Genomic DNA, 24326 nt, shown 5'->3' on the forward strand with positions numbered 1-24326 from the left:
ATATAAGGGAAAGGGGAGACAACGAGAAAATGATCCGAAATCACTGACTAACACTTGGCGGCTAGATTAGGGTTTTCACCTTTGCTTCATCTCGCCGTTAATTGTACTTTTCCGGTAGCTCATCGAGCCACCGGCTTCCTTTCTGTCGCACTCTCTTCTTTTCCCTTGTAACCGACCGAACGTTTTTTCTCCGACCATTAATAAGACGTCTTTGTTTAAACTCACATCTTATTTATTACCGTTTTCCGATCAAACAATCAGATGAGAATGACAAAGAGGATCACCATTCCGACACTTCCTTGCAGCTGGGGTAAGATGTAAACAAAAGCCTTACCTTGTGTTCCAAGCTTTTCCATTCTGTTGAATTAACTTGTGTTTTTTTTTTGGCTTCTTTGCAGCTGGGGAAAGAGAAAGAAGCTGAAGATCGAACGCCCTGCGATAACTCTCGAAGTGCAAGTGTCTTCTGATTGATCGATATCAATCACTCTCTTAGTTTCGGTGTTTGGTATTCGAGAGGTTTTATTGTGCATTCTTCCTTGTTTAGTATATAGATTTTGCTTTTATGTTTTCACTCAGGTAATCAACATTAGTTTCTCATGTTAACGTTTCCAACAGAGAAGTAACAGAACATATCAAACGCGACGGGATGAGTCAGCTCTACTGGTTAGAGCCTTGAGGGCCAATTGTCATGCTTCCGGGTTCGACGCCAGCTGGAGGCGAACTGCTCATCCATGTCACGAAGCGGATATTGGACCTTCGGGCTCAGGACATACCCTCCCGGGTGAAGCCGGCCCGCTGCCTGACCGGGCCCAGGGAATGACCCGCGAAGCGGGAAACCCTGGATTACCAAAAAAAAAAAACAAAAAAACATATCAAACGCCAAGATGAGAATGAATCAGGAGAAGAACAATTTCCAGTTTTTTGCTATATTACTAACAATTTTTGCATTAAAGGCATAATTATGAAGGTTGTCATTTCACATGTTAGGAGCATAGCACTTCCCAACATAAACACTAAAGATTCAATATAACTACGACCACAGTGTTTAGAATAATCACTGAAGTGTTTACAACACAAAAGATAAACATTCAACATTCAAGGAAACTACTTACCATAATTTTCAACAATAATAGACTCTAAAATATATCCATTTCAAAAAAATATGAGACCTTATTAATACAAACAAACACCAAACTAAAGAAATTACTAACACCATTTAAACTGACCAGTGAGGGTTAGGAGGATAACACAAAACAGAAAATACTGCAACAATCTCCTAGAGTCTCTCACCTACGTTAGTCTACCAGACTCCAAAATATACCAATTTCAAAAAAAATAAGAGACCTTATTAATACACACAAGCACCAAATTAAGGAGATTCTAACACCGCTTATAATGAACACTGAGGGTTAAGAGCATGACACAAAAACAGAACATTCAAGATTCAAAGAAACTACTGTCACTATCTGCAGGAGACTATCAGCTAAGTTGATCTACAAGACACTTCAAAATACACCGATTTCATTAAAATAGGAGATCTTAGAATACGTACAAGCACCAAACTGAAGATAGTAGAGATAACACATTGTTAACACACATGTAATGTTCCAATATCTATCTTATTAAAACTCAAGTACAAAATTGGAGTGTTTGGAGACTTGAATAGGACAATTAAAAAAATTTGAAGTGTTTGGAAACATGAATTGTAGTCTTTTAAAAAATTAATTTTGTTTGGAAACAAGGATAGTAGTATTAAGAAAAAAAATAATGGGCTTATGTTATTAAGAAAAATTAAAAGTCCATCATATTATAAGAAACTATCTATCTGGCTCAGATTTAAAATATACGAAAACGGATCAATCTAATTGCCTAAAACTTTTTCTTTTCTAAACTAACCATAACACAAAATTTAAAATTTATACACATATTTCAAATCAAAATAATAATTTAAATTTGATTTATATCAAAAATTGATTAAAAAATAATACATATATTCAAAAATGGATTTTTACTAAACTATTTTTCAATAACCATTATAAAAAAATGTTGTCAATATATATAATAAAAATACAATACAAAGTCCAATTTGAAATACCAACTCAAATTATGGTTTTTATATTTCATATTAAGTTTTAATAAGATAGATATATGTAATTATTTATATGATGGTACATATAAAATACTATTAATTATATGATTACTTATATGATGGTACGTATAAAATACGATTAATTATATGATGACAGTATACGATATATAATAATGAATAGGGATGGGATTTCGGGCACCAATACGGGTTTGGTTCTGATCGGTTTGTGTTTAGGGTTTTCAGGGTCAAAGATTTAAGCCCTGTTAGGATGTTTCTAAATTTTGGTTTGAGTTTGATACGGATCTTTGCGGGTTTGATTCGCTTTTGGATAACCCATTTAAATTATTTTTAAAGTTTTAAATCATTATCTATTTTAAATTTCTCAAAATCTATAAATAAAATAATATATTACCTATAAATTTGAATAACATATGTCAGAATACCTAAGCTTAACATATCAATTGGCTTGATTTAAAATTTTGGATACGAAATCAATAATTATTTTAAGTATTTTTGGTGATTTGAATATACTTTAACTATTGCAGATATTTACTTTTGACTATATATATATATATATATTCAAGTATTTAAACCAATTTAAAAGTATCATTCTTAATGTTTTATATACGTTAAATCTAAAAATAATTAATATATATATAAGTATATAAATCTATTTTTAGATAAATTCGGGTACCCGAATACTTCGGTTCGGATCAGATTTGGTTTTCTAAATAACAAAATTTTTTAAATAATTTGAATATTTAATCAATTTATGTTCGGGTTTGGTACTATATTTTCATATCGGTATCGATTCTGTTCCTTGGATTCATTTTGTAAAACCCTAATAATTACATGAAAAACAAATATCAACATATTTTTCAAAATATACACCCGCGCGCCTGCTAACATTAAAGTTGAAGTTGAAGCACACATTGGGATTGTTTGGCAATATGAATAGTAGCTAAAAAAATAGTACTATTTAGAAACATGGTTAGCACTAAGTTAAAAAAAAAAATGGGCTTATGCTACTAAAAAAATTGGAAGTCCATTATATTAAAAAGTAATGGGTCTATGTTACTTGATATATATATTCAAATCAAAATAATAATTTAAAATTAATTTATATAAAAAAAAATATATATATATATATATTCAAAATTTGATTTTTACTAACATATTTTCCAATAACTATTATAAAAATATTTTCAATATATATAATAAAAATACAATACAAAGTTCAACTTCAAACACCAACTTAAATTATGGTTTTTATATTTCACATTAAATTTTAAAATATAATATATGTGATTATTTATATGATTGTACGTATAAAATATTATTAATTATAAGAAAACTTATTTGATGGTACGTATAAAATACAATTAATTATATGATAACACATATTTTGTAACCTATGATGACATATATAGGATATATAATAGTGATTAGGGGTGGGCGTTCGGGTTCGTTCTCGGGTCTTTTTGGGATTTCGTATTCAGTTCAGATCTTTGAGGATTTTGTTCGGATTTGGATAACCAATTTAAATAAGTTTGGTTTAAATATTTGGATAGATAATTAATAATTATTTAAGTATTTTTTGAGTTTTTAGTATTTTTTTAAATATTTAAGATATTTACATTTAACTATTTGTATATATTTTCAAGCATTTATGTGAACTTAACAGTATCATATATATTCTAGATGTTTTTATATATATTAAATCTGAAAATAATTAATATATATAAGTATATAAATCTATTTTGGATACCCAAAATATTTCGGTTCGGATTGGATTAGGTTCCAGTTCTTCAAATACCAAAATTTTGAATAATTCAGATATTTAATCAATTCCGGTTCAGATTTAGTACTACTTATTCGGATTGTGATCGGTTTGATTCTTTGAATTCGAGTTTTTTGCCCAACTCTAAATAGTGACATAAAAAGAAAATAGCATTATATTTTTTTTAAAAAATACACCCGCACGAGCGTGCGGGTCAAAATCTAGTATATATTAAATCTACCTGTTCACGGTGGCGGATCCAGGATCAATTATTATGATTGTCAGATAATGTGGGCCTTGGCCCAGTATAACAATAGTTGAGGAAAATAAAAAGAACATATGCTTCGGGTACTTCGAACCATTGAAAATGAATGTTAAATGATGGGATAGTTAACCAAATGAACTACCTATTCTTCAACCATACATGTGAAACATGTTCTTACTTATTTTTTAACTTGTGTCAGCTGCAACCCTATTTGTCAACGTAGGTCCGCCTCTGCCTGTTCATCAATGATTATCGTAGCAATCAGTTTCTAGAATCTTACAAAGTTGCTAAACGACTGAGAGAAATGTTGCCAATACACCTTAATAGAACATTTTCAACTATAAATGGAGCTGAGATCTTCGTTTCTAATTTATTGACTTTTTTACGTGTATACCACTTAACTTTTTTTTTTTTTTCACTTAACTTACTTTATCAATTTTTATTTGTAATAGTATCAATTTATAAGAGAAAATAAGTCAAGAAAGCATATACCAGAAGGTGTCATTTCACATGTTTACATTGATCAAAGAGGGTTAGGAGCATAGCATAAACACTAAAGATTCAAGATAACTACGACCACAATCTGCGGAAGCGTCTCGCCTACGTTGATTTACAAGACACTCCAATTTAAGTCTATTTCATAAACAAATAACAGACACTATAATACATACAAGCACCGATCTGACTAAAAATTAATATATATTTTGTAATCAATATAAAGATTACTAACAGTGATCACGGAAGTTTAGGAGGAGCACAACACAAAACATACACATTCAACATTCAAGAAATTACTATCGCAGTTTTCACGAGCGTTACATATGTTGATTTACAAGAGACTCCAATATACCATCTATTTCATAAAAAAAGACACTATAATACTTACAAGCACCGATCGAACGAAAATTTAATAAATATTTTTGTAATCAACATAAAGATTACTAACAGTGATCACTATAATACATGCAAGCACCGATCGAACTAAAATTTTAATAAATATTTTTGTAATCAACATAAAGATTACTAACAGTGATTACTGAAGGTTAGGAGGAGCACAACACAAAACATACACATTCAACATTCAATGAAATCACTATCACAGTTTTCACGAGTCTCACCAATGTTGATCAACAATAGACTCTAAAATATATATCCATTTCATAACAGAGAGATCTTAAAATACACGCAAGCACCAAATAACACCGGCTAAGAGCATAACAAAAAAAAAAACAGAAACATTCATCAAGATTAGAAATCCTACTACAACAACATGCTAAAGTCTCTCACCTATGTTGATCTACAAGACTCCATCACAAAATAAGAGACATTATAATACATACAAGCACCAAACTACATAGATTCTAACAGTGTTTATAATGATCAAGGAGGGTGAGCATGACATAAAACACAGAAACGTTAAAAGTTCAAAGAAACTACTACCACAATCTGCAGAAGTTTCTCACCTACATTGATCTACAAGAGACTCCAAGATACATTTATTTCATAAAAAAGGAGACCTTATAATACATACAAGCACCAAACTAAAGATAATTAATATAGATTACCAAACCCTATAAACGCACAATATACTGTTCCACTAGTTAAAAGAATCTACTTGTTCATCAACAGATATGTAAGCAATCAGTTTCTAGAACCTCTAAGGATGCTAGATAAATGAGAGAAATGTTGTCAAGACAGCTTAATAAAACATTTTTAGTTATAAACGGAGCTAAGATCTTCCTTTCTAATTTCATTACCTTTACTGCTTTACATATATCACTTAACGTAGTTTGTAAATTATAATAAATGTAATAATACCAATTTAAAAGAGAGAAAATAAGGAAAAGAATATACCTGAAAATCCTTATGAAGCACATACCCACACAAACGAAACTATAGCCTTCACTTCATGTATGTGTCACATTCATGTGATTTTCATAAAATTGTATTAACTAAATAACAAACAAGTTTGAAAAGCACATACTTGTCAAAGAATCTGCTCGCTTGATATCTTCTCTGAGTCCTTATGAAGCACATAAAACCTGAGGAAATCAAAATTAATTAGACTTTAGTTCACGCAAAAATGACTCATACTTTTTTTTTTGTAACACAACTTATATTATAAAAGGCTCAATGAGCATCAATGTTTACAACTGAAGCAGAAGATCCCGGAGCCATGCTCGACGGTAGAACGAAACTAGAAAACATTACAAAACAACTAAAGATAAAACCATTTCGGGGCGAGTCATGCTCAGCGAAATGAAGAAACCCAAAAGGCAGCTCCACTTTTGTTCCCATGGCGATTGTTCTCAAGAACAATTGATAGTCGAAAACGACGTTGAAACACCTATTAGAAGAAGTCGGAATGTTGAATAGCAAGAACTTTAGGTGAGAAGCTCCAGAACTATGGACAACACTGAGAGTACGGAGTCCTATACGACTTGATTTGGCGTTGAAACAAGCATAATCAGCTTTAAATCCAACAAGGCTTACCGAAGAGACTAGGTGAATCTCAAGCTCTAACTTTACCTCCAAAGAGGCACTTAGGATGAAGTTTGATGACAGAGCTGAAGGTTTAGTTGGGTCCAAACCTCGGAACTCAACATTACCGTGTCGAGCCTAACAAGTTGTAGCCGAAGGAGACCTAAGCATACAGTCATCGCACTCGTTCAACCAGAACGTGTGTGAGCAAACATCGGATAAGAGACAAAAAGCTTTGGGATGGTTGGGTCTCTGTGTAACAGCTCCGATCTGAAGGTCGCATAGTCGATGTTTGAGACGGCGTAATGTGATAGAGGCGCAGCGGTGAGATAGTAGCGAGAAAATCTGGCGCGTCCACACTCTTGCACAGTAGTTCCGGCGAAGAGGAAAAGGCTGAGAAGATCATAGAGCCAACTCTGTGAAGAACCGTCGATGCTTGAGACTGCGTAGTGTGTTGGAAACGCAATGGTGACGTAGTGACGAGTAAATCTAGCGAGTCCACATTCTTGCACAGTATATCTGGCGACGAGGAGAGGGATAAACGAGACGGTGAAAGAGGCGAGAGAGGTGGTGGCGTCGAGAGGAGCAGGAGAGGAGGTTGCAGTGAGCGGGGTAGTAGTGATAATACCGGTAGGATGGATGGCGGCGGCAGTTAAGGCGACAGTGAAGTAGACGGAGGAGGCGTGAGGTAAGTAGATGTTCTTGACGATATTCCAAGAGGGGGCGGGAGCTGGGGTCAAGCGGAGCATCTGAATTCCGATATTACCTTACCGGGATTCATATTTCTCAACAAACCCTAGGCTGAGACGTAGCCCCAATACAACAAAATGAAGGACCAAATCAAGAGATCTGTCTATTTGAAACCCTCGGTTAAGATTCTTGAACCAGTGTTCGAGATTTGGAGTTGATGAATTGACGAGGCGGTTCTGTGGAGAGGAGGCTTGTTGACCGCTGTCTAGATCCGGCGAGGGGGAGAGACGGAGTAGAAGAGGCTCAGGAATTTGGTTGGAGAGGGGAGTGACGATATAACCAGAATTGGAATGCGTAGGAGAGACGACGACCTGGAGAGGAGTCGGAGGGACGATTGTGAGAGACGCCGGCGAGACAGAGCCGTAGGAGACGGCGAAGACACAGACCCAGATGTTGAAGACGGCGATAGAGCAAGGAGAAACCAGATCGGAGCAAGTGACGGAGTGGAGGACCCGACGCCGGCGGCCAGAGGCCTTACCGGCGTCGAGAAAGTTTGCTTGCGGCGCTGCTTCGGGAATCGTGTCTAGGAGCGTCTCTAGGGCGAACTGCAAATGACTCATACTTACCTTGTGAATTTTACGATGTAAGTGGTAAAGTAGTGAAGTGAGAAATCAATTTTTGGTTCATAGTCTCTGACTTAAGACCATCTCTAATGGTTTACTCTATTTTAGAGTAGTTTTTACTCTAATATAAAGTAACTCTAAAATATAGTAGGATTTCTCTCCAATGGTTTACTCTATATTTAACTCTAAAAAGAATTTTCTTAAATATTTTCTTTTTTATTTTATGACTAATACCTTTTACTTACAAAATTTACAAATTGATCCCTTATATTTTATTTTCACAAAGTTATTATAAATTATATATTTATATCAAACATTTATTATCTTAAAAATTACATTACATTATATTAAAACTTAATACATTTAACTTAAACATCACCATTAGTGTATCTTTCCCACGAATGATCAATTAACAAATTTCGAAGCAAAAATGAGCTTTTTTATTTTTGATTTTTCTAAATCGACCAAATTAGCAGGAAGACCATATGCTAACATCAAAATGCGGCCGTTACTTTTTTCAAAGACGATAATCCAACCATGCCCGCTGCATTCCTTTTTTTGTGTGAAGTAGTTTATCATAACTTTCAACGGCTTCGATTATACGAAGGAATATAAGACGGGACATACGATATCTCCTACGAAACATAACATCATTGTACACCGACGTCTCCGAAAAGTAATCGTTGAACAATCTATAACTTGGTGATAAACAACATCAGTTATCAATATCTTAAAAGAAAGAAATACTGAATTTTTGGAACAACTAAAGAAGACAAGAGCACAACGAGAATACCACTTGAAGATTCAAAAGAAGAATTATTCTTTGAATGAGCTGGAGGAAGAAAACAAATATTCATTTTGTGATTTGAATTCAGTGCAAGATCCAGAAGTTCGTGCATATTTTTAAGATGAACGGACACGAATTTTACAAAAAAGACGTGGTAAACAACATGAACAAGAAGCTACTCCTTCGCCTACCTCATTTGGATAATACTTTAACAATCTTGGTGGACCTGAGGCAATTTACTAGAATATTAAATCACAATTATCTATGATTTTAATTTTATGTTATGTTGCTTATTTCTAATTTTAGCATATGTTTTCTTTGGCTAATTTTATAAAATTATTTTTAATTTTAATGCTTTTTCTTTGGCTAATAATAATAAGTTTCAAACGTTTGTATATTGTTTTGAAGAGAATTATGTAATGTTTGCATAATTAAATTACATAAATAGTTACAAAATGAAAAGATTAAAAAATAAAAGGACTAAATTATAAATAAAAAAGTTTCACTCTATAATAGAGTAAGAAATAGAGTTACTCCAAATATATAGTAAGAAATAGAGTTACACTATTTTAGAGTTGGATATAGAGTGGGGTTGGAGAAATTTTTTCTCTATAATAGATTTTGGTGTAGAAAATAGAGTGGGTTGGAAATGCCCGTTGAGCGTCTTTATACAAAATATATGATAAATAACATTTGTGACATAGTATGGACACGTAAATAAATGGTACAACTAATAAAATTATATTTTGTGTATGGTACAACTATTTTTTTTCAATTTCATAGTCCAAGTACAACTACGTTCAAGTCGGTACAACTCATAAACTGGTACAACTAAATGAACATATTAACATGTAGTTGTACCGGCTTGAACATAGTTGTACTTGGACTACGAAATTGAAAAAAAATAGTTGTACTATACACAAAATATAATTTTATTAGTTGTACCATATTAGTGCATTTCGAAGTAAAAAGGGCTCTCCTCATTTTTACTTTGTAGATTACAAGCTAAAAATTGTTGAAATCGAGTGATATTAATTCTTGTAGATACATTAGATCAGAACAAGAAAGTAAAAGAAAAACATATGATATTGTTAAAAGGATAATTTTTATCGATGATATTAATACTCGTGAATATATTCGATATAAACAAGAAAAAATTGTATGAAAAAAGACATCAAAAACAACAAAACAACAATAACCATCTTCAGTTAAACAAAAAAAATTAGAAAATATTTGAAAATTTTGAAGGTTCCGGATCAAACTTACCTAACTATTAGTGTTGTTGTAATATTTAAATTTGTGTAATAATTATGTATTCATGTACTTTTTAAAAGCTTTTTTGTTAAGTTTATTTTGTATATTATTGTTGTCTAAATCAAGTTTAAAATATTTTAAGTCTTATTTTAAAGTTTTATTTAATTTTATGTGTAAAATTTAAATTATGTAAACAAAATTTATATATTTATGAGATATGGTTTAAAACAATAAACAAAAAAAAATATTTATGAATCATAAATGTGATGTGTTGTTGTATGAACTAAAATGCAAATAAAAATATGATGAGTAGTGAAACTTCAATTATAGAGTTTTACTCTTTATAACTTCAAATTTAAAGTTTTGAAGTTACTTTTTTGGGAGCAAAAAAGTCTCTACTACTTTAAAGTTCTAAAGCCAAAAGTTCATACCAAGCAGAGCCTAATCTGTAAACCGGCTCTCTGATTTAAAGCTTTGACCCTGAGAGACAACGTTAGTCTCTGCGATCTGAGAAAATCAAAGGTGAAAGATGGGTTGCAGATGTGCTTGCTCATGGTGATTTTTGGTATCGTAATTGCCTCTCAAGGTCTCAATTGCTTCTTTGACCTCAGCTACAACAAAAGTGTTCGACACTGAGAGGTTGGAACGAGAACGTAGACAAATGCATAGCAGAAGCATTTTTGACACAATGTTGTTAGCTTGATAGTTGATATACCCATTCTTTGGTGAATTACTCCCAGATCCAGGATGTTCACGTAATCTTGACTTCACTGCATTCACAGAAATTCACTATCTCCTGAACTTAACATAGTAGGAGTGACCTGATGAAAGAAGATAAAACGTAAGCAATGCATGAAAAAGCATCCTCATTTCTTTAGAGGTAAATGAAGGATGAAAGTGGAGCAGTATCATTTTATGGTGAGAGTTTCTGCCGTTGTGCTGGAGCAGCTGATATAAGAAAATGATGCCTTTGATGATCATCTCTAGACATTTACTCCATCTTCAAACACACGAGTCAGAAGTAAAAGCTGATGAGCAGAGTTTGTAAAAGGTTTAAAGCCTTTGTTGTTCCAAATTCAAAATCTCTCACTAACTGAAGATTTCATCATAACAGAACTTCCTATTGTGTGATGGGAACTAAAATATTGAAATTCTTGGAGAATTTGATTGGATAGGTAAATAAATATGAGGTATTCGGTCCAGCCTGTCAGCAACCCTAATATTCTATCTTGTGAAAAGATAGAGTAGAAGATAAATTATGTAATGCATCCACGTTGAAAAAAAAGTAGTTCAATTAAAAGCCACATGGATATTATCATGACAAAGATTTCTCCAAACCACACATATAACATAAAACAAGGTTTTCAATTCCAGATAAAGCAAAGCAAGTTTTAAGTTAAACAACATCTTCCTCTTCTTCCTGCTGACTTAGGTGGGGGATTTGGCTTTGGACTTGATCATTAGGAGCAATTTCTTCTTTTGAAAATGATCCGAGCTGCCTAGTTGTGCTGTGTCGGGCCCCCCAAAAAAAACAATTCATCAATAACCATCTGATTAGATGCTTGATATATATACACAGTGGAGAGACGGTGACATGAATGTAGTACCACTTTTCGAACTGGAGTCTGGTATGGGTGCACAACACCACTTTTCCACCTGTTCTAACTGAATTTTTATGTTTTTTTATATGAATACTACATTATAAATAAATATTATGGATGCACAGACCCCTATAGTGGGTAACCTGGCTTCGCCCCTGTATATATATATATGCCCGTAATTTGGGCTTAAGGCAAGCTTTATAATCTTCAACCCCTAGTCCGGCCCATACTATTTATTATACCCAAAACTATTAAAAAAATGGCCAAAACCGAACAGAAAAATAAGTCCATATAAATCTCTTTTTTGTTCATTTTGGACACAGATAACCATGGCCAACTAAAATAAAATCCATATTAATTATTTTAAAAGGTCAAGAAAATATGAAAAACTATACAAAATGTATATAAACAAGAAAAAAAAATCATACGAAAAATATTTTGGTTGACTAAATATTAGGGAACACAATTTTATTTTTAGATCTACGAATAGTAGAAAACACAATATAGTATAGGTATCTGCAGCTCTTAGAACGTAATATCTATGGTCACTAGTCTACCATCGTAGATTGAATTAACCGGACAACTGGGAGATGACCAACTCTTTCAATGAATTTGAGGTTTTACCAAAAACTTAGCAATCTCAATTCCTTGTGGGAAAGAACCGCCACTGCAGCAAAAGAAAACTCTCAAGTGTTCAAGAACAAAAAGAAAAGCACTTCTGTGGTTATATAATCATATCACCTGTTGGCTCGAAAATCCAAGACAGCTGCATTTTACATTGTTGCCTCTCAAGGTCTCAATTGCTTCTTTGACCGCAGCTACAACAAAAGTGTTCGACACTGAGAGGTTGGAACCAGAACGTAGGCAAATTTTGAAGATAACGTCAAAAGAATGCATACCAAAAGCATTTTTTGACAGAATGTTGTTAGCAATCTTTGGTGAATTACTCCCAGAGCCAGGAAGCTCACGTAATCTTGACTTCACTGAAGCCAGTAAGCAATGCAGGTGCTGGGAAGAGAATACGCCCCCTCTTTAACCAAAGCTTTAAAAGCATCCTCATTTCTTTGAGGTAAATGAAGGAAGAAAAGTGGATATGTGGCTCACTGCAACATCTGTGTGCAGTATCATATTATGGTGAGAGTTTCTGTGGTTGTGGTTGTGTTATAAATTCCCAAAGATAACATTGCCGGGTGCGCATTATTTGCAGGACCACCTGGAGCAGCTGATATAACAAAATGATCCCTCTGATGCAGGACTACCTTCAACCAAAACATTTACTACATCTTACAAGAGACAATCTCTAGAAGCTTGATTCAGAAAAGCGGTTCTCAGAAACTCCTACCGCTAGTTTTGTAATCATTTTCTTGATAGCCATGTCTAAACACAAACAAACACCAAAGTCAGAACTAAGCTGGGCAGAGTTTGTAAAAGGTAAACAGCCTTTGTTGTTCCAAATTTAAAGTCATACATGTCTCTCCTCTGTTGTTTAATGGTAACGACAGAGATGGAGGAGACAAGAAGAACAAAAACTAGCCCAACCAATGCCACCGAGACAATTCATTCTGAAACTAACTGAAGATTTCATCATAAGAGAACTTCCTATTGTTAGCTTCCAAATTCTTGCTTCCAATTACAAAGATGTGAAGGGAAATAAAATATTGAAATTCTTGTGAATCTTGGAGGGTTTAAAATTTTGTTTATATATTAAATATAAAATTTTGGCATTTAAGAACTGAATCCGAAAACCTAGACTCTTATGTCACTACAAGAAAACAACGGTATTCTGACGGACATTACGACGGAAAATGAAATCCTCGGAATATCCCGAGGAATTTCCGAGGATATTCCGAGAAAACACAAAATTTGGTTTCCTCGAAATTTCCTCGGAATATACCGACGGAATTCCGAGGAAATATCAATCCGTCGGAATATTCTTATGGAATACCGAGGAAAAATGTATTCCTCGGAAAAAACCGATGAATTCCGAGGATATATTATAGCCGTTAGAGTGCCGTTGGGGGATTTTAAAAATTCCGAGGAAATTCCGAGGAAAGAGCCGTTGCCGTCGGTATTCCGTCGGAATTTTCTCGGTCTGTCGGCAGGATTTCAACTATAAATACAAGCACCCCTCTTCCTCTTCATTCACTCCATATCTTCATTCTCCCTCTTACTCTCTTTACACACGAATTTGATTCATAAAAAACATGTCTTCTTCAAATTATTTTCGTTCTTGGATCGATCGACCTCATTTGGATCCGAACACGAGATTGCTTATGGAAGAATACCAACGAGGTATAACCGAATTAATGGGGTTAGTTCACCGACAACCGGAAGCAAAAACATGTATGTTAAGATGTCCTTGCTCTAATTGTAAAAATAGAAAGGTTATTAAAGAGTGGGATGTTTGGACTCATCTATTTTTGAGTGGGTTTACACGAAGTTACAAAATTTGGTATCATCATGGGGAAACTGATTATGAACATGGTAGTACTAGCGAACCTCAGCCAGCAGTTAGATTAGAAGAACCAATTAGAACGGATGTAGATTATGGTGTAGGTACTGAGCAGATGGTAAATGATCATTTTAGAGGGGAAGATTTACCCAATGCACAAGCTAGGAGATTTTATGATATGTTGGATGCTGGAAAGCAACCATTGTATGAAGGTTGCAGAGATGGTCATTCAGCTTTATCATCTGCTACAAGATTGATGGGCATTAAAACAGATTATAATTTGGCTGAAGACTGTGTGGATGCGATTGCTGATTTTGTAAAAGGTATTCTACCCGAGGATAATGTAGCTCCTAGTTCATACTACGAGGTTCAGAAACTCGTAGCTGGTCTTGGTTTATCGTATCAGGTAATAGATGTATGCAGCGACAATTGCATGATTTATTGGAGGGCGGATGAACAGCGGGTTACATACAAATTTTATGGAAAGCCTCGTTATAAAGATACGAGTGGAAAAGTTCCAGTGCCATATAAAAGGATGTGGTATTTGCCTTTGACGGAAAGGTTGCAGAGGTTGTATCTGTCTGAACGCACATCGCAACCAATGAGATGGCATGCGGAGCACTCAACAGATGGTGAGATCAGACATCCTTCAGATGCAAAAGCGTGGAAGCATTTCCAATCAAAGTATCCCGACTTTGCGTATGAGAGAAGAAATGTCTACCTTGGTGCATGTACTGATGGTTTCAGCCCGTTTGGCAAGAGTGGAAGACAATATTCTCTATGGCCAGTCATTCTTACACCATACAACCTACCCCCAAACTTGTGCTTGCGACGAGAGTTTTTGTTTCTCTCGATTCTCGTTCCCGGACCAGAGCATCCTAAGAGATCACTTGATGTGTTTCTTCAGCCACTAATATATGAGTTGCAACAACTATGGGCTCAAGGTGCTGAAACATACGATGTTTCGTGTAAAGAAAACTTTCAAATGCGGGCAGTACTAATGTGGACAATAAGTGATTTTCCAGCATATGGTATGTTATCTGGATGGACAACGCATGGAAGGCTATCATGTCCATATTGTCAAGATAACACTGATGCTTTCCAACTAAAACACGGAAGGAAAACGTGTTGGTTTGACTGTCACAGGAGATTCCTACCACCTGATCATCCATATCGTATGAGTAGGAATTTGTTTACGAAGAACAAGAGGGTGTTTGATAGTCCACCTCCAAAAATTTGTGGGAAAGATTTGAAGACACAACTAAGAGATTTTGGTGCAGAAAAAACGCCAGACGTCGGTGGACATGAGCGTTTTCCGGTAGATGCTGTTGGAGACCTACATAACTGGCACAAAAAAAGTATTTTCTGGGATCTGCCATACTGGGAGGATCATCTGCTAATGCATAATTTAGATGTCATGCATATTGAGAAGAACTTTTTTGACAATCTCATGAACACGATCCTTAATGTTCAAGGTAAAACAAAGGATAGTTTGAAGTCAAGACTGGATTTAATCGATATATGTGCTCGTTCAGAACTTCATGTTGATGAGAATGGTAGGGCTCCTTTTCCCATATACCGACTTGATGCAGAGGGAAAAGATGCGTTCTTTGATTGGATTTCAAACGATGTGGAATTTCCAGACGGTTACGCATCTAATTTGCGTAACTGTATCGACAGAAAGGAAGGAAAGTTTTCTGGTTTGAAAAGCCACGATTGCCATGTAATGATGCAGCGCCTCCTTCCGTTTGCCTTCAAGGAACTATTACCACGAAATGTTCATGAAGCAATTGCAGGGATAAGTGGTTTCTTCCGCGATTTATGCACGAGATCAGTGATTCTTGAAGGTATTGAAAATTTGAAAACTAACATAGCCGTGATTCAGTGCAACCTTGAGAAGATATTTCCTTGATGTTATGGAGCATCTTGTTATTCACCTAGCAAGAGAATTGGAACTTGGTGGTCCTGTGCAGTATAGATGGATGTATCTGTATGAGCGGTATATGTTTCATTTGAAGAAGATGGTGAAAAATTTAAGTAGGGTGGAAGGTTCTATAGTCGCACAGATGATCAATGAAGAAACTTCAAACTTTGTCGAGTACTAATTTCCAGCAGAAGTTCAGACCAAAAACAGAAGACCTGCTCGGCATGATGATAGAGGCGAACGGGCAACATATCATGTTACGGTTCCAGACATTTTCACAGACGTTGGACAACTTAGCGGAAAACCAAAGGACCGTCGACTTACTGAGCAGAAGCGCAATAATTTGCAAACATATTTGCTCACCAACTGCGAAGATGTTCTTCAATATGAGAGGTAAATAAATTAGCTTACAAATTTTTATTTTAATAAGTTGAAATTTAAATCTTAATTAATTACATTATTGTCATCATATGTACATGATTTTCATGGTAGAAAAGCGGTTCGAATATAGATACACCACAGAGGACGAACTAGAAGAAATGAAGCAGAGAGAATTTTCTGGATGGATGTTTACTTATGTGAGTGCTTTAAACAAATTAAAATATCATTTATCACATATTTATACTAATTCACATTTATTGATATAACATATATATGTGTTATTAATAAGTGTCTGCTGGTTTGGCCAGAGGTGAAACATTTGACGATTGGATACGCGAGATGGTCGTTGGACCAACTTTGTTGTGAAGTCATATCCGAGATTTTGTACTCGAGGATATGCATTCACAACTCAGAAGAGGAGACGTTCGAGTACGACTTATGATGCTGGCGTTTGTTCTGCATCAGGAGATAATGTATACTACGGACACATACATGAGATTTTGGAAATCAAGTATTTGGGCATGTTTGGATTGCGCTGTACTGTTTTCTATTGTGATTGGCACGACAACACTCTAGATCGAGGTGTGAGAACAGATGCATTTGGTGTTACATCAGTAAACTTGAGGCGAAAGCTGCAATATTATGATCCTTTCATTCTTGCTTATCAGGCCGATCAGGTAATTAAATGTTAATTATTCAGAATGATTCATCATCATGTGTATTAATTTATAATTTTACTAATAATTTTTTAAATGTTACAGGTTTGTTATATCAAGTACCCCCAGGTAAGGAACAGAGATGATCCACGGGTTACTGTTACAAGACTCAACCCAAGAGGCCGAGTTCAGGGAAGTTCTGAGCTGGAAGACCCACTACAACCAAGCACATCCGGCAACTTAAGTGCAGCAGAAGATTTAGCTGGAGTTGGCCTTGTAGTCGATTTAACCGACTTCGGAGAGGAAGCCGTCGTTCACGTAGAGGATGAACCAGTGATTGGAGAGTTTCACCAAGATCCATATTCAGATTCATTTTGTGATGATGACTCGGAAACAGACTAGCATCGACTTTTTTTTTTTAATAGAAATACCGAGTGGGATTTCCTCGGAATAGACCTTATCTTCCTCGGAATTTCCTCGGAATAGACCTTGTCGATTTAGGGATTTGATTATAGAGTCTTTTTCCTCGGAATTTCCTCGAAATATTCCGACGGAATTCCGAGGAAGATAAGGGTTTCCTCGGAATTCCGAGGAAGATAAGGGTTTCCTCGGAATTCCCTCGGAATATTCCGAGGAAGTAGGGTTTTTAAACCGAAAACAACGTTTTACGGTTTGAAAAACACTTATATAACCCTTATTAAGTGTCTTAGACTGATTATGAAGTCAAAAATTTGTTCCTTACCCTATAATAAACACTTTTCCGATTGTATGAACGAAATCCCCACAACATAAGAGAAACACTTATACACTTTAATGAACGGTAAAGAGAATACTTACAATTCGTTTTGAAATTTTGTTATTTCATAGTTTATGATCATCTATACAAAGATTCCTCAATGGTATGCATTGCATTTGTATAAGAAATGATATAGGGCAAAAAAAATTGATGTTTTGAAACCCCAAACATGTGTTCCTCGGAATATTCCGAGGAAATTCCGAGGAACAATATAAACCAACAGAAATACATGCATAAGATATTCTTTTTCCTCGAATTAATGAAATATCCGAGGAAATTCCGACGGATATTTAAGTGTCCGTCGGAATTTCCTCGGAATATTTTCATTTAACCGGGCAAACCAGCCGCGAAATATTTCGCGAAAATTGAAATTGAAATACCGAGGAAATTTCGACGGAAACTATCCGTCGGACCCTAGATTTTATAACGACGAAACACTTCTTCCCCATTTCTCTCTTCTTCCTCTCCGGCTCCTATCCCTCCTCTTCGGCGATCTCCCCCTTCTCTCCCGACGATATCTCCGGCGAATCCTCTCTAAACCTACACAAATCATGTAAGGACCTTATCCCACTCTTTTAGGTTCTATTTGTTAGGTTTTTGTGCAGATTTGATAGATTTTTGTTAGGGTGATTGGTTAGGATTGTGATTTGGTTGTATAATAGGTTTAGAATTGTGATTTGGTTGAATAATTTGTTTTGTTGAATTGATTTAGATTTTTTTTATAAATTTTTTATTATTTTTGTATTTATAAAATCGATTTTTTGGATTTTACAAAACGTTTTTTGTATATAAATTCGATTTTTTGGATTTTACAAAACATTTTTAATATCTATAAAACTTTTTTGGTGATTAAAAACTATTATTTGGGATTTTGTTTAAAAAAAATATATATATATATATATAAAATATTAGTTTCTATATTTATTAAACATTTTTAATATTATTAAAACTATTTTTTGTAATTATTAAACTATTTTTTATTTATTAAAACTATTTTTTGTTTATTAGAACTATTTTTATATATTCATTAAACATTTTTAATATCTATAAAACTTTTTTTGTGATTAAAAACTATTATTTGGGATTTAAAAAAAAATATAAATATATATAATATAAATTTCTATATTTATTAAACATTTTTAATATTATTAAAACTATTTTTTGTAATTATTAAACTATTTTTTATTTATTAAATCTATTTTTTGTTTATTAGAACTATTTTTATATATTTATTAAACATTTTTAATATCTATAGAACTTTTTTTGTGATTAAAAACTATTATTTGGGATTTAAAAAAAAATTTATAATTTCTATATTTATTAAATATTTTTTTTTAATTTACAGGTCTAATGATGATCAGACCCGGCCTCGACAGCGTCGTGGTCGTGGTGGTACGGGGAGCCAGTCTCGGGATTCTAGCCATTTTCAGGATTCCTCTTCGCCCCACAGCTCCTACCATACATCTCCCTCTGCTGCACCCGCTCCTGCTCCTCTCGCTCCCGATGCTGCACCCGCTCCTGCTCCTCCGGGTCCTAGTAATGAGTGTTGCGGAGTTGGTTTGACAGCCCGGTCGTGACCATCTTCCCTATCTCACTCCGTATCTACATGGAAGGGGTCAAACATGGTAATTAAACATATATATTTTTTTCATTAAAATTTGATTCATTATTAAGCGTTTGTTCGTTTTATTAGGTTCAACCGATCCGGGAACGGGATCATCGCATGGATCAACCGTATGATGTACTCGGCCCTCGACAAGGGACATCCGACTTTCACTGACTTCCCTACCGATAAGCAGCATCTGTGGTTTCGTCAGTTTGCGGTAAGTATTCTAATTTTTTACTTATATTTTTAGTCTTTAATATAAATTTTCTACTAATTGTGTTTTTTTTAAGCATGAATTCAACTGGAATTCCGATGAGACGCTCTTTATGTATCACCACTTCGTCCATAAAGTTATGGACAACTATGGGAAGCAGATCCACGAGTGGAAGAAGAAGTGGGAAATCAACAAGGTTGTTTTTAATTTATTAAACAATTTTTTTAATTTATTAAACTATTTTTAATTTATTAAACTATTTTCTTTTTTTATTATTAAAAGGTCCCAAAGTCGATAAACAACACGGTCTGGACGGAGTTGTGTGTGCATTGGGATAAGGAAGAGACAAAAGAAACTTCTTCCACCAACTCCACCAACCGCAGGAGCGACCGTAAAGGGAAGGGCGTCTTCAAGCATAACTTGGGTGCTCAATCTATTGCCTCTCTGGAGGATCGCAAGGTAAGTTCAGCCGCTTTTTCTTCAATTATTTAAGTTTTGAAATTTTATTTTTTGTGCATTTCTTCTAATTTCTAATGTTTCTTTAATTTATGTTTTTTTCAAGGCGGAAGAAAATGATGGCGAGCCGGTTGATGATCTCGCCCTAATGAAGAGGGCGTATACCAACAAGAAGACCGGCCAGATTGATGACGGTCTTGTGAGGGAAGTGGTCACCCTGGTCCAAACTCAGGTGCAAGACGAAGTGTCTCAGCTTCAAACCGAGGATGACGATTCGACGGCTTCGGCTAACTTGTCCCGGTTTCGAATCAACGAAATCGTTGAATCCGTAAGTTCTTTTTTTAAAGTTCAATTCATTTATTTCTTGATTTAAATTTGGTTATTTTCTATTTCAGTCGGTTCCAAAGAAGAAGAGACGTTTGGTCGTTTTGGATCGTCGCACCCGGTCGGTTCCTCCTTCTTCTGCACCACCGCCCTTTGTTGATCCAGAAGTACTTACGGCTCAGTTGAAGGACAAGGATGATCGCATATCTTTGTTGGAGACCCAGATGGCGGCTCAACAGGCGTGCTATGAGGCACAGAGGAGGCTGAACCAGCAAATGATGGAGATGATGCAGAGGATGTACCCGAACGAGGTGTTTCCGAACGTGCAAGACCCGTAGTTTTTTTTTTTCAAAAACTTGGAATGTTTTATTTTTATTTGTACAACTTTGAATATTATCTAATATGTTTTCAATTTTAATTTTAAATTTATATTTTCGAATTTAAATTTCAAAAATTTTAATTTTGTAAAAAAAATTATTATTTTTTGAAATTCCGAGGAAATGAACCCTCGGAAATTTCCGAGGAACATTTCCTCGGAATATACCGAGGGACTTCTTCCTCGGAATATACCGAGGGACTCATTCCTCGAAATTTTCCGAGGGCTCCGTTCCTCGGAAATTCCCTATGAAAATTCCGAGGAACATTTCGTCGGAACTTCCGAGGATTGGACCATCGGAAAGTCCATCGAAATATCTCGAGGAAGTTCTCCCTCGGTATATTCCGAGGAGCTTTCCGACGAACTGGTGGTCCTCGGAGTTTCCTCGGAAATTCGTTTCCTCGGAATTCCGTCGGAAATTTCTGAGGGATTTCCGAGGAAAAATGAATTTCCGAGGAATTATTTCTGAAGACTTGTTTCGTCGGTATGTCGTCGGAATAACGTTATTCCGACGACATACCGACGATTTTTTCCCTCGGTATGTCGCTGTTTTCTTGTAGTGTGTGGACGATGATGATACTGCTGTCTACATTGTCACACTTAAACAACCTCCGTTTGTTCATTTATATGAGGGGAAGAGCTTAAACAAGTTACACATAGACACCAGAGAGCTAAGCATGGCCATGCCACACTTCTAAATTCAAACCAAAATTACAACCAAGGTACTGAAAAACTATTTCTTTATGTTTCACTAGATTCTCTGTGAGTTAAACCCTTATTGTATTGACTTTCATTTTAGTTTTCTTATAGAACTGATTCAAGGAAACGTCATGGGAGGTGGGAGGTCAAAACGACCACCATCTACTGGTTAAACTCATAATTCTTTTCTGAAAAACATTAAAAGGAGAAAAATATATAAAGCTTTATAACTACAATTATCAGATCAATGGATTTGCTATCTTTGTTAGCTCACATCAGGTATGTATATAGTTCTTGATCATTGTATAATAAGATTGTCTACAACTTATTTTCAGTCAGCTGGCCTTGAAAAGAACTACACCGGCTTTGAAGACGAATGGCCTGGACATAAGCGGTTACAGTGTTACTGTGACAGCTGAAGGACAAAACATGCCCGCCAATGATCCAATAGAGCCACATGTTACCGTGTTAACACCCGGTTTGATTGGGACTCTGAACTGGCTCACACCTTTGTTGCATTCTCTGCTATTTAAGTTTTTGCATTATCAATAAGTTGAACTATTTCTCGCACTGGAGCATGTCCTTGGTATTTTTGTTTGTCTACATTTTAATGAATGAAAATTTGAAGTTTATTGACAGATTCTGTTTTATTGATAATACTTTTGCCCAGAATGATGCTGAGACTGAACTGAACATCCATCTACCTACTAAAAAACTGTCACACATTAGTATCAGGCATTTGGTTAAACGCAGAGCCGGCCCTGGGCCCAAACGAAAGAAGCCCATGCTTCCGGCCCCTATTTCATTAAGTTATTAACCGGCCGCTTTTTTCTATCAAAACTGTTTATATTCTAGTGGTCATCATGTACTAGAGATTTTTAGGAAGACCTCGGTTCGAATACTGTTGTGTGCAAAGTCTTTTTTTCCAGCCATTTTTTTGTTTGGGCTTGTGGCCTTGAAAAGCCTAGGTCCGGCTTAAACGATCTATTTAGACCATCTTTATTTGAAGTGATCAAAGCTGTAGCCGATAACACGTTAAAAATGTTTAATTCACCACAAATCCTTAATTGTTATAAATCATGGAGTGGATTGCCATTAACCAGGGCCGTATCGAGACCGGTCCAATACCTAGAAGATGGAGAGATGGCCGAAGCCTAGAGAGAGAAGAGAGAGAGCCGACTTCAGGAGAGAGAGAGGCAGTCACAAAGCTTGGAGAAAAAGAAACTCTTTCCTTTTCCTATTAGATGTAATCTTTCCATTATTATGTATTAGTAGTTTTCTTAATCCTAGTGTATTTAGGTTTTGGACTTTCCATTTATCTTCATCTTGTAATCCTTATATAAAGGAACCCCCTTGATCATTAATAAAAACACACAGAAATATTCAGACTCTAAACTCTCTAATTACAACACGTTATCAGTACGATAGACTCCAAAACCCTGAGAAAGAAAAACCCCTAACCCTAACCTAAAATCCGTCACACATAAACCCTAAATCAGGCGCAACTTAAAATCGATATATCTCTCAAACCCTGAGGAACCAGACGACGACCCACATATAAAATTGAAGCTCCTGACGAGACAAATCCATCAGCGAAAACCGTTCATCGATCAGATCTCAGACGCGTCCTCACTTGTAGAAACAATACACAGCGCCGTCTTGGTCTTTTGGAACCCTAATCCGAACCAACAAGATTTTCTAACCAAATTCAAATCCTGTAAAAGATAAGTTTATCATACCTTAGTTTTTTGATGATATCTTGTTCAGATTATGGTGTTCATGTAATCTAATACTCCTTGTTTTTATTTCATGAGCTGAGAGGAGTTGGTGCAAAGATCTCAAACACAAAGCTGTTCGCGATCCATATACTGACCATGAACCGACGATCTCAAGCTTGACCAGCTCACGGTTCTTCTCATATTGCTTCCTGTTCACAACAGAGCCAGCCCACGTTCGCATCACAGCCAGCTCGCAATTCAGATCAGCCGCTTGTAAAGGCAGCAGCTTGCGAACTAGATAAGAAGAAGACGCGTCCCGATCGCGTCCAACTACCTCAGCACACATCCGTGACCAGACGCAAGACCGTTCCAGACAGCTCGCGTCCCGTCCCAGCTTGCGACCCGATAATGAGCCAGCTCGTGTCCGTGTGCAACTAGAGGTTCATCTGACTTTGGTGGTCCGGTTCAACCCTACAAAATAAAGGTAATTCGAAACCTGAAAACAAGAATCGAATTTGGTTGTTTTGTAAAGATTGAAACCCTAAAAGAAAATCCCTAAAACTAAAAGCCATAGGTTAAATAGATCAATCCCCTATGAGTAAATCAAAGCTCTATAAGTTCGATCTAAACCTAAAAACGAGATTGATCCATTGATCAATTAAAATCAGAACCTTAAAGGTTTTTGAATCTCAAATCAAACCCCCTTGATCAAAGATCAAAGTTTTTGAAATCCCCTAAAACCCTAATTTTGGAAAATTGGTTTTTAATTTTGATTTGAAACTTGAGTATTTGATTGATCGCCTAGAGCTATGATTAGGATTGTTTTAAAAACTTGAATCTGAATCTTGTTTAAACTAAAACCCTAATCTCGAATTTTAAAATTCCTAATGGCCTTGAAACCCTTAATCTTGATTGATATTTCTAAAGGCCTTGAAACCTTAAATCTCTCATTACTTAAAGCTTGAAAGATTGATTTAAAGAATTTACATATTGAATGAGAGTTAGGTTGCTAGATTATTTAATTCTAAAACCTAATAGATATACAACTAAGAAATAGGATTGAATGCATCTAGATCTCGTTTTGTATATGGCCGTGTAGCCTAATGCATTGCCCACACTTGCGGCCTTGTGCCCTTGATTGATTAAAAGCCGTG

The 24326-nt window shown here is 35.3% G+C and overlaps 1 non-coding gene across 1 annotated transcript; it reads right to left on the minus strand.

The window, feature by feature from the left end:
- Positions 1-10233: 10233 nt before the first annotated feature.
- LOC111206990 lies at positions 10234-13382 on the minus strand. The gene is made up of 4 exons (XR_007324884.1): positions 12470-13382; positions 11577-12388; positions 10685-11477; positions 10234-10580 (listed from the first exon to the last, which is right to left on the minus strand). It is a non-coding gene; the product is annotated as an uncharacterized LOC111206990 (transcript).
- Positions 13383-24326: the final 10944 nt, after the last annotated feature.

Source organism: Brassica napus, chromosome C6 (assembly GCF_020379485.1).
Source record: "Brassica napus cultivar Da-Ae chromosome C6, Da-Ae, whole genome shotgun sequence".
Lineage (NCBI taxonomy): Eukaryota > Viridiplantae > Streptophyta > Magnoliopsida > Brassicales > Brassicaceae > Brassica > Brassica napus.